This window comes from Patiria miniata, unplaced genomic scaffold, assembly GCF_015706575.1.
Source record: "Patiria miniata isolate m_02_andy unplaced genomic scaffold, ASM1570657v1 HiC_scaffold_10, whole genome shotgun sequence".
Classification (NCBI taxonomy): domain Eukaryota; kingdom Metazoa; phylum Echinodermata; class Asteroidea; order Valvatida; family Asterinidae; genus Patiria; species Patiria miniata.
Genome location: NW_024037048.1, coordinates 17,138,328 through 17,153,605, shown reverse-complemented (window position 1 = coordinate 17,153,605; position 15,278 = coordinate 17,138,328). Strand labels below are relative to the sequence as shown.

General features: G+C 40.1%; 1 long non-coding RNA gene across 2 annotated transcripts; it reads left to right on the top strand.

Moving 5' to 3' along the window:
- Nucleotides 1-8,961: 8,961 nt before the first annotated feature.
- Nucleotides 8,962-13,503, top strand: LOC119734003. 2 transcript variants are annotated; one of them, XR_005272004.1, is made up of 3 exons: nucleotides 8,962-9,003; nucleotides 9,468-9,535; nucleotides 13,466-13,503. It is a non-coding gene; the product is annotated as an uncharacterized LOC119734003 (long non-coding RNA). The 2 variants fall into 2 exon arrangements; XR_005272005.1 differs by lacking the exon at nucleotides 13,466-13,503 and adding an exon at nucleotides 11,211-11,248.
- The last annotated feature ends 1,775 nt before the right edge of the window (nucleotides 13,504-15,278 follow it).

The window sequence follows — 15,278 nt, the reverse complement described above, 5'->3', positions numbered from 1 at the left end:
CCTGTTATAGGTATTATAAAAAGATGGATTTTGTTATATTTTTGTTTTTGTTTGGATACAGGTACGGCGATGGTCGAGATGGAAGAATCACTGAGGCAACTTTCTGAAGTCAAGGACGCCTTCGATCTGAACGTCAGACAGAACTTTTTGGATCCCCTGGATCATCTCAAGAACAAAGATCTGAAGGAGATCAATGTGAGTTCCATCTTACAAAATCTAACATCACCCATTATGCGGTTGATTCTGATAGAATCAGGACTGTGTTGCACAGCCACTTTCGGGGAAATTCAAGCACAAATTAGGGAAAATGGAAAAGCGTAAAGCCACGTCAGAATGAAGTGGCTACGGCTAATACATTAGTTGCACCTATGGAAGCAGATGAAGCCACTTACCATGTGGGCTAGTGTTAGTCGTAGCCATGTCATTCAGACATGGCTTATGCTCACTAACAGAAGGGTTAACCAGGGTTACTGGAAATTACATTCTCATCTAGAGTAATCCGGCGAACAAAATAAGAAGCCATTTTTGAGGTCGCGCCACAGCTATGTGCACGCGTTCTTAAAGACGAGGCTCGCAAATGTTTTGGTCGAAGGAGTCCGGAGTGCGCGATTCACGTGAGCCTAGTGCCTCCGCATTTATCCTGAGTTATCCTGTTCACAGACAAACCAAGGCCGATGAAAACATATACCTCACCTCATGGTGGAGAAAAAAAAAACAGACGGGAAACCGGGTTTTTTTTTTACTCTGTCTAATAATGCATTTCATAGACCATGCATTTCATAGACAATCTCAGCTCCCAGGGTATACGTAGCACAGCTGTTTAGTTTTGGTGGAAACAACAGAACAATAAAATGTTGTTTTTTAAAGGTATCATTAAAAAAACAAACAATTGTTTTGGTTATTTTTTTGATACAGCTACGGCGATGGTCGAGATGGGAGAATCACTGAGGCAACTTTCTGAAGTCAAGGACGCCTTCGATCTGAACGTCAGACAGAACTTCCTGGATCCCCTGGATCATCTCAAGAACAAAGATCTGAAAGAGATCAACGTGAGTTCCATCTTACAGAATCTGACAGAATCTGTTATCTGGTTGATTTTGACAGCCCAGGTCGAAATAAAATAGAGAAAAAATATATTTATTTCCTATTGAAAATACATTTTTTAAAAATCTATTTTTTTCCATTGTATTTCGACACCCCCCAAAATAGCGAAAAAATAGAATAGTGAAAAAATATCTTTTTAAAAAATAGAGGTAAAATAGAGGTATTTTTTAAAAATACAAAATGGCGTCTTTCCAAACAACTGTTTTATAATACGTGGACATACATGAACATGTTAATAGTACACATGTCCTTGTGGACCGTGCATCTTTAGCAGTCCTCAAACATACAGTACATGAAATGAGCAAGTTATATGACTGCATAAGAATGGAATAATTGAGAAAATACATGCATGTCTATTACCATGAACAGTAATAATGCTGTGACAACACAGCGTCCAAACAATTAACATACACATACATCATGCACCATCAAGTTATTAAAACAGTTTGATTCAACATGCTATGGGTGTGCGTGCTTTTTCAGCAAAATACAGCTTGAAAAGGTACATGAATGTTACTCATAATTGTCCTGGAAAATCTACTAACCATGTGGTGCACTTGTCACTCCATTACAGTGATTTGGATGCATTTTAACCCCAGATACTTGCCCACATTGCACACATCTCTACTGCAGCTGTGCTTCACAAACGGCTCTCAGAATGCAACTGACAAAATTCAAACTTGCCACACACACAGGATGTTTATCTTGTATGCAAATTAAGTGCTTGGCCTTCAGATTGTGTTGTACTGAGCATATGTCTACAAAATAGCAAAAAAATAGTCCATGGTTCTCATAAACATGTGTAAGTGTCCAGAAAATAGACGAAAAATAGACTGTGGACCACACATAGACTGTGGACCACAAAAAAAGTCTCCAAAAATAGTCATAAAATAGCGTGAAGTTTTAAAAATAGAAATAAAATATAGTGGCAACATGTACTCATTTTGATGTAATAGAAATAAAATATATTTTGTTCCTATTTTCTAGGAGAAAATAGCCTAAAAATGTATTTTCAATAGGAAAAACATAGGATTTTGCCAGAGATTTTCCATAAGGGAGAAGCAGGACTGTGTTGCACAGCCATGATGCGGGGAAATTTAGGCACAAATTATGGCCAATCTGGAAAAAAATTGATAGAAGACCAGTGATCAATTACTGGTTGATTTTGGTTGTAACTTATGCCTGTGTACTTTGGGTCATTCGATAAATTTGGGGTCCACTTTTTTCCCGTCCCTGTTACATCTGACATCTGTGATTTTATAATTCTGATGCACTCCTTAATGCAGTCGTCCTCCAAGGGTGATAATGAATAGCAAACTACCTACACAACGAATACAAAATTGTTTAAAGTCATTCTTAACCCTAACTCCCTGGGCATTTTTGCGATGATGCTGAAAAATCCTCCAACTGCCTCCATGTCAAAATTGCATGCAGCCTCAATCCTGCAAAATCCTCCATTATTTCTTGAATGTGATCCTTGGAAGAATGATCACTGCCTCAATCCTGCAAAATCCTCCAGCAATCACTGTCAATATGTTGAGGCAGAGCCAGTGACATCCTGGAGCAGTGCGGAGGACTTGAAGTATAATTTATGCACAGCTGAGCATAAACAAACACAAGGCCCGGCCCAAGACCTTGACACACTGCATCCTGCAAAATCAGCCACACATTTTTGCCAATTAAACAGCCTCAATCCTGCAAAATCCTCCATTTTGCAAAGAGGATTTTGGAGGATTTGGGAAGGTTAGGGTTAATGCAGTCGTCCACCAAGAGTGATTATGTTAAGCAGACAACCTACCCAACAAATTGTTGAAGTCATTCTTAATGATACTTGAACGGCAAATGACAATGCTCAGAGATAACAGGAACTCGAAAATTGTCACACTTTGACCCATAATTTATATAAGGAGCCTTACAGCAATGTGCAAATGTCTCTTGTCAAACAGTACATTAACTTTCTCCCCAATGTTTGATTTCTACAGCACCATCGGAAGAAGTTACAGGGGCGACGTCTTGACTTTGACTACAAAAAGAAGAAGCAAGCAAAAGGTAGGCGACAGATTATCTCAACTCCATCATATCAAATCATCTTACATTACTAAAATCATAACTAAAACAAAAATAACTGTCAGGCTTCCAAAGTGTTATTGACTTATTGTTAACCTGACACTAAATTTATCATTATTAATTGTCATAGAGTTTGTCCCAAAAATGTGTCTGTGAAAAAAAGGCGGATGAGGTTTGGGATTGGAATCATTTGCCCTTGAGCATTAAACTGAGGTCTTGCCATGATGACTGATAGCCAGGCAAATGATTCCAATCCCAATTGCAGCCCTTTTCACAACATGCAGGATTTTACACAGCTTACATAACACAGCACTGAAATTCATTAAGGCAAGGAACTTGGTCACAGTGTCCCAAAATGTTGTTGTGATCAATTGACAAGTGTGCAGTGATGCGTGACTGAAATTAAATGAAACTCATCGGGGTTGAGGCCAAGATAGGGAGTATCTGCACAATCAAACTTTTTCAAATTGGACTTCATGGTTTTGTATTTATTTCAAAAATAGTCAGACGGACATTTCTTTTGGACATACTGTATAAAGCGTATAATATTTGTTTGCATTAAAAGAAAAACAAAAATTGCATTTAAAATATACGAACACTGTACACACTTACCATAAGGCGCACACAGTCGTTTTCTGCTATGCTTCCGAGGATTAATTGGCTTTGTGTTTTCCTTTGTTCCCTGATCTAAACCTTTCCCATAGACTTAGTGCACAAACCGGCGTTGGAGGACAATAGGCACCGTCGTTCGAGTACTGTATTTTGAGTACCGAAATGTGTACTCACAGTTGAGTACTTGAAGAAGACTTTGCGGAATGAATTTTGATGAACAGTTTGAGTAAAGTGCAAGCAGGTCTTTAAAAAATTAAGTCAAAGTGGCAAAATGTGTAACAAGATCATTAAACCAGATTTGTCCAGGTTTCTCGCTTTTTTTCAGCACTAACGTTGGTCTTTTCCAAGACCTGGACACAATTTATTTAGAGCAAATGCATTCAAATTTTCCTTCCTGATTGGTTTCCGTCTAGATTGATGGGTTGGGTAAGATCAAGACCAACACAATCATCAAGGAGCTGTCCAAACCCTGGATGCTGGATGAGGAAGCAGGGGAGACCACAGAGAAGTTTCCTTGGAAGATCAGCGAGGAAGAAGTCACCACGCTCAACGAGAAGGTAGAATCTCCTTCTTGCGCTCAAGCACCCCCCCCCCCCCCTTCCACAGAGAAAGCTATAAACGAGGGCCATTTGGGCGCCATCGTGGCTTATAAATGCTGGTACCAAATACACGATAACCAGCATGAGTGAACCAGTGAAGTGTCCCTCATTCCGGCTTCTGCTTGTTTGACTATAAAGCGCCCTCTTTTGTCCATGCATGGAGACAATGCACTTAGAGCTCTTCCCAGTATCCACTTTATACGGAAGATGGATAGTGCCACTCAATGAGTATGAATACATTTTTTTTGGTGCGTGTGAAAATATTTTTTTTTTGCACACCGGCCGCCACTTATTATGTGGCGGCCGCCAGATAATAAGTGGCGGCCGCCACATAAGTCGCCATAATAAGTGGCGGTCGCTGTACAAAAAATATTTTCACACGCACCAAAAAAATATATTCACACTCATTGAGTGGCACTATCCGTCTTCCGTAACTTAACGCTTAGTCCCTGGTTTTTGTGATTTTAAGTCCAGTCTTGCAACATCTTTAATTGCGTCCAACCTTTGACATTCTGGTGGGTTATTTTTCAAAAAATGAGTATTGATCACTTTCAGTGGAAATTGAACAACTCATAATTAGTTCATTTTCTTTGCCAAGTGGAACTCGACATATTAAACATCAATATTCCAGTCCATTTTCCACCTAAAATCTTTGGTCTTCTTCATAATTCCCTAATAAAAAAATATCCTCCTAGCCAAGATAGTTTGTCTCTTCCATAAATTCCTTCTAAAAAATGTCCTTTTAGCCAAGATGGTTAGTCTTCTCCATAAATCCCTTCTAAAACAAATATCTTCCTAACCATGATGGTTCCTCTCCTCCATAATTCCCTTCTAAAAAATATTCTCCTAGCCAAGATGGTTAGTCTCCTCTGTACTTCCTTCCTAAAAAAATATCCTGCAAGCCAATATGGTTAGTTTCCTCCTTAATACCCTTCTAAATGATACCCTTCTAAAAATATCCTCCTAGCCAAGATGGTTAGTCTCCTCCATAATTTCCTTCTAAAAAAAAACACCCTCCGAGCCAAGCTGGTTATAGTCTCCTCCATAGTTCCCTTCTCAAAAAAATATCCTCCTAGCCAAGATGGTTAGTCTCCTCCATAATTCCTTTCTAAAAAATATCCTCCTAACCAAGATGGTAAATCTACTCCATAATCAAAATATCCTGAACTACCAATAATTATGGTCATCTTCTCAGTAATTCGCTTAGAACAAGTCTGAGTCTTGCGCGTAACTTTGTACACACCTGTCCCAAGTTCTTTCCACTGACTATCCCTATTGCCGAGTATGATATATGTCTATATCTTTTATAAATAGTCGTCATGCTCATTCAAAGGCATATTCATAGAAAGGTGGAAATCTCCTTGCTGCCACGGTGTCAGATTTAACGTTTGGTATACCGTGAGGTATATCTAGGTTGTGTTAACTTCAGGTTTACTCCGATCTTAACGATAACCAAGTTAACGATCATTAAATAACAATTGACTGTTTTTTTTTCTTTTTCTGAAGGCTGGTACAAGGACAAGATTTTGCCCAAGATGGAGTTCTGTGCTGTTGGTTGGGTAAGATCAAGACCAACACAATCATCAAGGAGCTCTCCAAACCCTGGATGCTGGATGAGGAAGCAGCCTGGAGACCATGGAGAAGTTTCCTTGGAAGATCAGCAAGGAAGAAGTCACCACGCTCAAAGAAAAGGTAGAATCTCCTCCTTGGGATCAAGCCCCCCCACAGTGAAAACTATAAACTTTATATTTATTTTTGTGCAAGTTGGTCAGTAGTGCAGAATGATTCACATGTTAACTAATGCATGCAAAATAGAGAAAAAAAGTAAATTTCAATGACTATCATCCCACCCTATATTTGTAGGCTATAGAAATGTCTAATCCCCCAAAACAGATTTTTACCTACCCTACCACACAGTTGTTTTTTTATATGTAATAGAAAACACCACACTTTTTGTTCTTGGTTGGCGATATTATTTTAATATAATGTTTCAGTATCCAATTCATTTCATGGAGCCTTTCAGAGATCTCTCAGGTTATTCTGGATGGCTGCATGTCTAAGGAAACACATGCTTTATGTCAGAGAAATAATGCTCTGTACAATTTTTGTTTGTGAACCCCCCCCCCACCTCCGCCCAACACCTCCCCCCCCCCCCACCCAGGCTTGACCCTACTCATCCCTCACCTCATCTCCATGAAATCCAACTGGGAGAAATGCAAGCTGCGCTTCTTTGCCACCACGGGCAAGAAGGAGCAAATGGACAGGGAGAAGATGAACATGGCCAATATGCTCAGCAAGTTCTGCATCAACTGCTCGGACGTGGAGGTCATCCCGGACCTGAACAAGAAGCCCAAGGAGTAGAGCCTGAGACGGTTCAAGGAGCTGTCCAGACCCTGGATGCTGGATAAGGAAGCAGGGGAGACCACGGAGAAGTTTCCTTGGAAGATCAGCAAGGAGGAAGTCACTAAGCTCAACGAGAAGGTAGAATCTCCTTCTTGCACTCAAGCACCCCCCCCCTCCACAGAGAAAACTATAAACGAGGGCCGATTGGGCGCCATCGTGGCTTATAAATGCTGGTTCCAAATACACGATAACCAGCATGAGTGAACCAGTGAAGTGTCCCTCATTCCGGCTTCTGCTTGTTTGACTATAAAGCGCCCTCTTTTGTCCATGCATTGAGACAATACACTTAAAGCTTTACCAGTATCCACTTTACGCTTAGTCCCTGGTTTGTGTGATTTTAAGTCCAGTCTTGCAACATCTGTTAATTGTGTCAAACCTTTGACATTCTGGTGGGTTATTTTTCAAATATTAGTATTGATCACTTTCAGTGCAAATTGAACAACCCTTAAGTAGTTCATTTTATTTGCCAAGTGGAACTCGACATATTAAACATCAATATTCCAGTCCATTTTCCACCTAAAATCTTTGGTCTTCTTCATAATTCCCTATTAAAAAAATATCCTCTTAGCCAAGATAGTTAGTCTCTTTCATAAATTCCCTCAAAAGCTCCTTTTAGCCAAGATGGTTAGTCTTCTCCATAAATCCCTTCTAAAACAAATATCCTCCTAACCATGATGGTTCCTCTCCTCCATAATTCCCTTCTAAAAAATATTCTCCTAGCCAAGATGGTTAGTCTCCTCTGTAATTCCCTTCTAAAAAAAACCCTCCTAGCCAGGATGGTTAGTCTATTCCATAATTCCCTTCTAAAAAATATCCTCCAAGCCAAGATGGTAGTCTCCTCCATAATTCCCTTCTAAAAAATATCCCCCTAACCAAGATGGTTAATCTACTCCATAATAAAAGTATCCTCATTACCAATAATTATGGTCGTCTTCTCAGTAATTTGCTTAAAACAAGTCTGAGTCTTGCGCGTAACTTTGTACACACAAGTTCTTTCCACTGACTATCCCTATTGCCGAGTATGATATATGTCTATATCTTTTATAAATAGTCGTCATGCTCATTCAAAGGCATATTCATAGAAAGGTGGAAATCTCCTTGCTGCCACGGTGTCAGATTTAACGTTTGGTATACCGTGAGGTATATCTAGGTTGTGTTAACTTCAGGTTTACTCCGATCTGAACGATAACCAAGTTAACGATCATTAAATAACAATTGACTGTTTTTTTTTCTTTTTCTGAAGGCTGGTACAAGGACAAGATTTTGCCCAAGATGGAGTTCTGTGCTGTTGGTTGGGTAAGATCAAGACCAACACAATCATCAAGGAGCTCTCCAAACCCTGGATGCTGGATGAGGAAGCAGCCTGGAGACCACGGAGAAGTTTCCTTGGGAGATCAGCAAGGAAGAAGTCACCATGCTCAAAGAGAAGGTAGAATCTCCTCCTTGGGATCAAGCCCCCCCCCCCCCCCCAGAGTGAAAACTATAAACTTTGTATTCATTTTTGTGTAAGTTGGTCAGTAGTCGGCAGAATGATTCACATGTTAATTAATGCATGCAAATTAAAGTAGAGAAAAAATTAAATTTTAATGACTATCATCCCACCCTATATTTTTAGGCTATTGAAATGTCAAACCCCCAAAACAGATTTTACCTACCCTTCCACACAGTTGTTTTTTGTATGTAGTAGAAAACACCACACTTTTTGTTCTTGGTTGGCCTTATTATTTTAATATACGTTTCAGTGTCCAATTGATTTCATGGAGCCTTTCAGAGATCTCATAGGTTATTCTGGAGGGCTGCAAGTCTAAGGAAACTCATGCTTTATGTCAGAGGGAAATAATGCCCTGCATAATTTTTATTTGTGATGCCCCCCAACTCCACCCCCCCCCCCCCCCCCCAGGCGTGACCCTACTCATCCCAACCTCATCTCCATGAAATCCAACTGGGAGAAATGCAAGCTGCGCGTCTTTGCTGCCACGGGCAAGAAGGAGCAAATGGACAGGAGAAGATGAACATGGCCAACATGCTCAGCAAGTTCCGCATCAACTACTCGGACGTGGAGGTCATCCCGGACCTGAACAAGAAGCCCAAGGAGTAGAGCCTGAGACGGTTCAAGGAGCTGGCCAAAGCCTGGATGCTGGATGAGGAAGCAGGGGAGACCACGGAGAAGTTTCCTTGGAAGATCAGCAAGGAGGAAGTCACTACGCTCAACGAGAAGGTAAAATCTCCTTCTTGCGCTCAAGCACCCCCCCCCTTCCACAGAGAAAACTATAAACGAGGGCCATTTGGGCGCCATCATGGCTTATAAATGCTGGTACCAAATACACGATAACCAGCATGAGTGAACCAGTGAAGTGTCCCTCATTCCGGCTTCTGCTTGTTTGACTATAAAGCGCCCTCTTTTGTCCATGCATGGAGACAATACACTTAAAGCTTTCCCAGTATCCACTTTACGCTTAGTCCCTGGTTTGTGTGATTTAAGTCCAGTCTTGCAACATCTGTTAATTGTGTCCAACCTTCGACATTCTGGTGGGTGATTTTCAATAATGAGATTGATCACTTTCAATCCATTTTTCCGTACAACTCTCAGTTCATTTGATTTGCCAAGTGCATGGAACTCGACTTTATTAAATATCAATAAATCACTCCATTTTTTCGCCTGAAATCTTTTTTTTCTTTCAGTCCAACATACGGATGCGGATCTGTGAATTGCTTCTCCAATATTCCCAGGAGGATCAGCTCATTGTCATGTAAGTACACAAAGCCACTACTAACTCAATAGACTCAATTTCATGGTTTAAGCACACAATTCTGTGCTGATGATCTAGCACACTAGCACAGAAATCCTGCGCTATCCCTGTAAGCACAGAAGTTATCCCCTGTAACTGATTGTTTACACTTTTGCAAAAGCCGTAATTTCTAAGTGTCATGCAAACATGTCTGTTGTAGTATTGGCAATTCCCATGACAATAATGAGTGGCTAATCTAAGGGCACTTACTTCACAATTACGCAAACCTACTCACTATAGCAGAAACTAGCGTGAAATCCTAAACAGGGGTGGATCTAGCTTTGGCTAGGGGGGGGGGGGGATGCGATGTCAAGTTGGGGGGGGGGGGGATCTGGAAAATGTTTTGATTAACCTCCTTCCTTCAAATATCAAATCCTTTTTCCTCATTAACAAAGCAAGCCCCCTAGCCTGCATTATAACTAATTCGTCATTTGTCACGATATTTAATACTTGATGAAATATTCTTCTATAAAAATAAAACAATTAATTTTTTTTTTTTAAAAACCCAATATATCCTCCTAGCCAAGATGGTTAATATCCTCATTAATTCCTCTCAAAAAAATATATGCCCCTAGCCAATATGGCTATAGTCTCCTCCATAATTCCCTTCTAAAAAAAATATCCTCCTAGCCAAGATGGTTAATCTCCTCCGTAACTCCCTTTTAAAAAATATTCTCCTAGACAGGATGGCTGGTCTTCTTCATAATTCCCTTCTTAAAAAAAAATGTCCTTCTAGCTTAGATTGTTAGTCTCTTCCATAAATTCCTTCTAAAAAAGTCATTTAGCCGGGATGGTTAGTCATCTCAATAAATCCCTTCTAAAACAAATATCCTCCTAACAATGATGCTTAGTCTCCTCCATAATTCCCTTTTTAAAAAAATATTCTCCTAGCCAAGATGGTTAATCTCCTCCATGATTCCCTTCTAAAAATATTCTCCTAGCCAAGATATGGTAAGTCTCCTCTGTAACTCCCTTCTAAAAAATATCCTCCTAGCCACGATGGTTAGTCTTCTCCATAAGATGATCAATTTTTTTTTTTAAACCTCCAAACCAAGATGGTTAGTCTCCTCCATAGTGCCCTTCTTAAACATATCCTCAGCCAAGATGATCAATTTCCTCCATAATTCCCTTCTAAAAATATCCTCCGAGCCAAGCTGGTTATAGTCTCCTCCATAGTTCCCTTCTAAAAAAAAAAATCCTCCTAGCCAAGATGGTTAGTCTCCTTCATAATTCCCTTCTAAAAAAAATATCCTCCTAACCAAGATGGTTAATCTACTCCATAATAAAAGTATCCTCATTACCAATAATTATGGTCGTCTTCTCAGTAATTCGCTTAAAAACAAGTCTGAGTCTTGCGTGTAACTTTGTACACACCTGTCCCAAGTTCTTTCCACTGACTTTCCCTATTGCCGAGTATGATATATGTCTATATCTTTTATAAATAGTCGTCATGCTCATTCAAAGGCATATTCATAGAAAGGTGGAAATCTCCTTGCTGCCACGGTGTCAGATTTAACGTTTGGTATACCGTGAGGTATATCTAGGTTGTGTTAACTTCAGGTTTACTCCGATCTTAACGATAACCAAGTTAACGATCATTAAATAACAATTGACTGTTTTTTTTCTTTTTCTGAAGGCTGGTACAAGGACAAGATTTTGCCCAAGATGGAGTTCTGTGCTGTTGGTTGGGTAAGATCAAGACCAACACAATCATCAAGGAGCTCTCCAAACCCTGGATGCTGGATGAGGAAGCAGCCTGGAGACCACGGAGAAGTTTCCTTGGAAGATCAGCAAGGAAGAAGTCACCACGCTCAAAGAGAAGGTAGAATCTCCTCCTTGGGATCAAGCACCCCCCCCCCCCCCCCCACAGTGAAAACTATAAACTTTATATTTATTTTTGTGTAAGTTGGTCAGTAGTCGGCAGAATGATTCACATGTTAATTAATGCATGCAAATTAAAGTAGAGAAAAAAAGTAAATTTTAATGACTATCATCCCACCCTATATTTTAGGCTATTGAAATGTCAAACCCCCAAAACAGATTTTACCTACCCTACCACACAGTTGTTTTTTGTATGTAGTAGAAAACACCACATTTTTGGTTCTTGGGTGGCCTGATTATTTTATTATATGTTTCAGTGTCCAATTCATTTCATGGAGCCTTTCTGAGATCTCTCAGGTTATTCTGGATGGCTGCATGTCTAAGGAAACACATGCTTTATATAATGCTCTGTATAATTTTTGTTTGTGAACCCCCCCCCCCCCCCTCCCACCACCCTCCAAGCTTGATCCTACTCATCCCTCACCTCGTCTCCATGAAATCCAACTGGTAGAAATGCAAGCTGCGCGTCTTTGCCACCACGGGCAAGAAGGAGCAAATGGACAGGGAGCAGATGAACATGGCCAACATGCTCAGCAAGTTCCGCATCAACTGCTCGGACGTGGAGGTCATCCCGGACCTGAACAAGAAGCCCAAGGTGTAGAGCCTGAGACGGTTCAAGGAGCTGTCCAAACCCTGGATGCTGGATGAGGAAGCAGGGGAGACCACGGAGAAGTTTCCTTGGAAGATCAGCAAGGAAGAAGTCACTACGCTCAACGAGAAGGTAGAATCTCCTCCTTGCGCTCAAGCACCCCCCCCCCCCCACAGAGAAAACTATAAACGAGGGCTATTTGGGCGCCATCGTGGCTTATAAATGCTGGTACCAAATACACGATAACCAGCATGAGTGAACCAGTGAAGTGTCCCTCATTCCGGCTTCTGCTTGTTTGACTATAAAGCGCCCTCTTTTGTCCATGCATGGATACAATACACTTAAAGCTTTCCCAGTGTCCACTTTACGCTTAGTCCCTGGTTTTTGTGATTTTAAGTCCAGTCTTGCAACATCTGTTAATTGTGTCCAACCTTTGACATTCTGGAGGCTGATTTTCAATAATGAGATTGATCACTTTCAATCCATTTTTCGTACAAGTCTCAGTTCATTTGATTTGCCAAGTGCATGGAACTCGACTTTAGTAAACATCAATAAATCACGACATTTTTTCGCCTGAAATTCTTTTTTTTTTCTTTCAGACCAACAGACAGATGCGGATCCGTGAATTGCTTCGGCAACATTCCCAGGAGGCTCAGCTCATTGTCATGTAAGTACAAACCGGCGATAATGGCCACTATCGGACAATTAACCTATCACGGAGGAATTGCATCAACGCAGCTTGTAAAATATTGTCTAAACATGATATACAAATGGACGCAGAACGCCAAAATCTGAGACAAACAAAAAATAACGTACAAAATTCCATGTTTCGCGGATACCGCCATCTTTGAAATGGGGGGGGGGGGGGGGCATTACAATGAAAAGACATCCAATCATTCTCAGCTACAGTTGCATGATGAGACGTATTTTCATTGTAATTCCTCCCCCCCCCCCTCCCCCCCGAAAAAAATAATTCAAAGATGGCGGTATCCGCGAAATGGCTTATAGAGTTGTCTAAGGGGCGTGGTTAACTAGCAAACAGCGGTAGGTCAATGGGTGGCGCTTTTCATGGCGGCACAATTGCTGACGTTTTACACGAAATACCAAAAATTCTTTACAAGCCGCTGGCGAAACAAGAAACTTTTTAAACAAAACTAAGGACACTTGTGTAAAAACTTAAAGTTACTTGTATAAAAAGGGCACTCTTTACAAAATAATCGGGGGGGGGGGGGGGGGGGGGGGGGAAGGGTGTTAACCGCTGATGCAAAAAATTGGGGTGGGGTGAGCAATAAGTCTTGTGACCCAGTCTGACTGAGCTACTGTGGTCACCTGATCAAAAGTGGTGATCTGATTGGCCAATGTGCACTGTTGATTGACGTGCAGGAAGGGTCCATTATAACCTTTTCTTTGATTTCTTGCAGGAGTCTACCTATTCCCAGGAAGCGTACTTGTTCAGCTTACATGTACATGTGCCGGCTGGAGACATTATCCAAGGACATGCTGTCAGCAGGGATGCCAAATATGGCATCCAAATAAAGTCAATACAAAGAAATTCACTTGAAATGATAAAGTGACAAAGGACAATTCCAACCAGTTGAAAGACCCTCCTCACTTGAATGCAATTTGTGCTTTGTTTTAATTGATTTCGTTAAGATTGTTTCTTTACCATCTAACGGGCTCACACTTTCACTGATGTTTTCAAAGTGAGTTTCTTGAATGCAATCAAGTAATACTGATTAAGAACAATAAAAGTCTTCAAATAATTTGGAGTCTTTTGATCAAGAAACACTTGTCGCACTTTTACGGGCTTTAAAACAACAGCCAACTCCACATTTTTCATTCATGTGGGCACGTTTCTGTTTCAACTGAAACTAATTAAAATCATGGGTTTTTTTCATAACGAAGCCAAGCGAAAAAAAGAGAGTATTTATCAACAATGGTGGTGCTTTTGGTAATCCTCAGAATGAGGTTTTATGCATACTGTTTTCATAGCCAGTCAATTGTTACTTTTACATAATTCTCACATATTATAACATTTAAAGTAATGCAATCATTTAATAAAAACCAGTGTGTTCTAATTGCTGTGAATAGCATTAGAATATTTCAAACAATTGTTAATCCAAATGCCAAGCTTTAAGTCTATAAGAAAATCAGATTCAATCACTCGAGACTTTTTTCGTGACATGAAATAAAAATTGATACATGCATGGGATTGATTTAATTGACATCATCTGTGCTGGGCATACAGGGAACATAAGGCGAAGAAAATAACATGTTATAGTAAATGCTCTAAAATTATCCAGGTAGGCAGGAAAATATTTCGTTTGTTTGTCTGTATGTCTTTTATACTTTGTTTGCTTTAATTAGGATACAGTTATTGTGTTTAATTAATCTGTTTTAAATACCCAATACTACAAATAAGTTGCTTTTATTTTCGGGAAAAAAACATGTTATTTTATATGTTGACCAAATGTGGCAATAAAAAAAATGGCGGTCGGAAACGTGGCCTAAAAAATCCAGGTTGGTCGAGATAACACCATAAACACAATTTGTTTTAGTTGTTAACATTTCTGGATACATGGTGGCACTGCTTTATTGCAAACCTTTGTTTCTAAAATAATGATGACCCAGCTTGCTTTGAAAAAATATTCCATCAAAATCTATCTCGATAGGCCTACAATGGGTCCAAAAAAAAATCGTCAAAAAACTTAACGCATACTTTTCACTATATCCCAATACTCATGCATAAAGCTAAATATTTTGTTTTGTAAAAAGTCCAAAAAGAAAATGGCAAATCCATTGTAGTATACAGATCGGCGCATGCGCAATGCAAAACCATTAATAATAATATTTTGTGACATTGTCATTGAATATTATTTGTTTTAATTCATTAGTTATTGTTTCGGCAAAATGGAAAGCGATTAAAAAAATCAGCAACACAATGCTCGTGTATCTTTGTATGTTGTGATTGTTGTGTTTATTCGGGGTAAAGGAGGAAGCCACTGAATGAGGTGAAGTGATAGGTGGATTCACTATACGCCCTACCGTACATTGTGAGATACATCGTATCTCCACGCTGCAGAACCACCACCGCGCTCCCAGACACCTGCTCATGGTGACTTGAATCATTGCTAAAGCCAGAGACAACCGCGTCGCCGTTCTTCCGGAGATAAACCCACAGGTAGCTGCTGGAAGAATATTTGCACACAGAAAACATGAACACGTAGGTGCCCG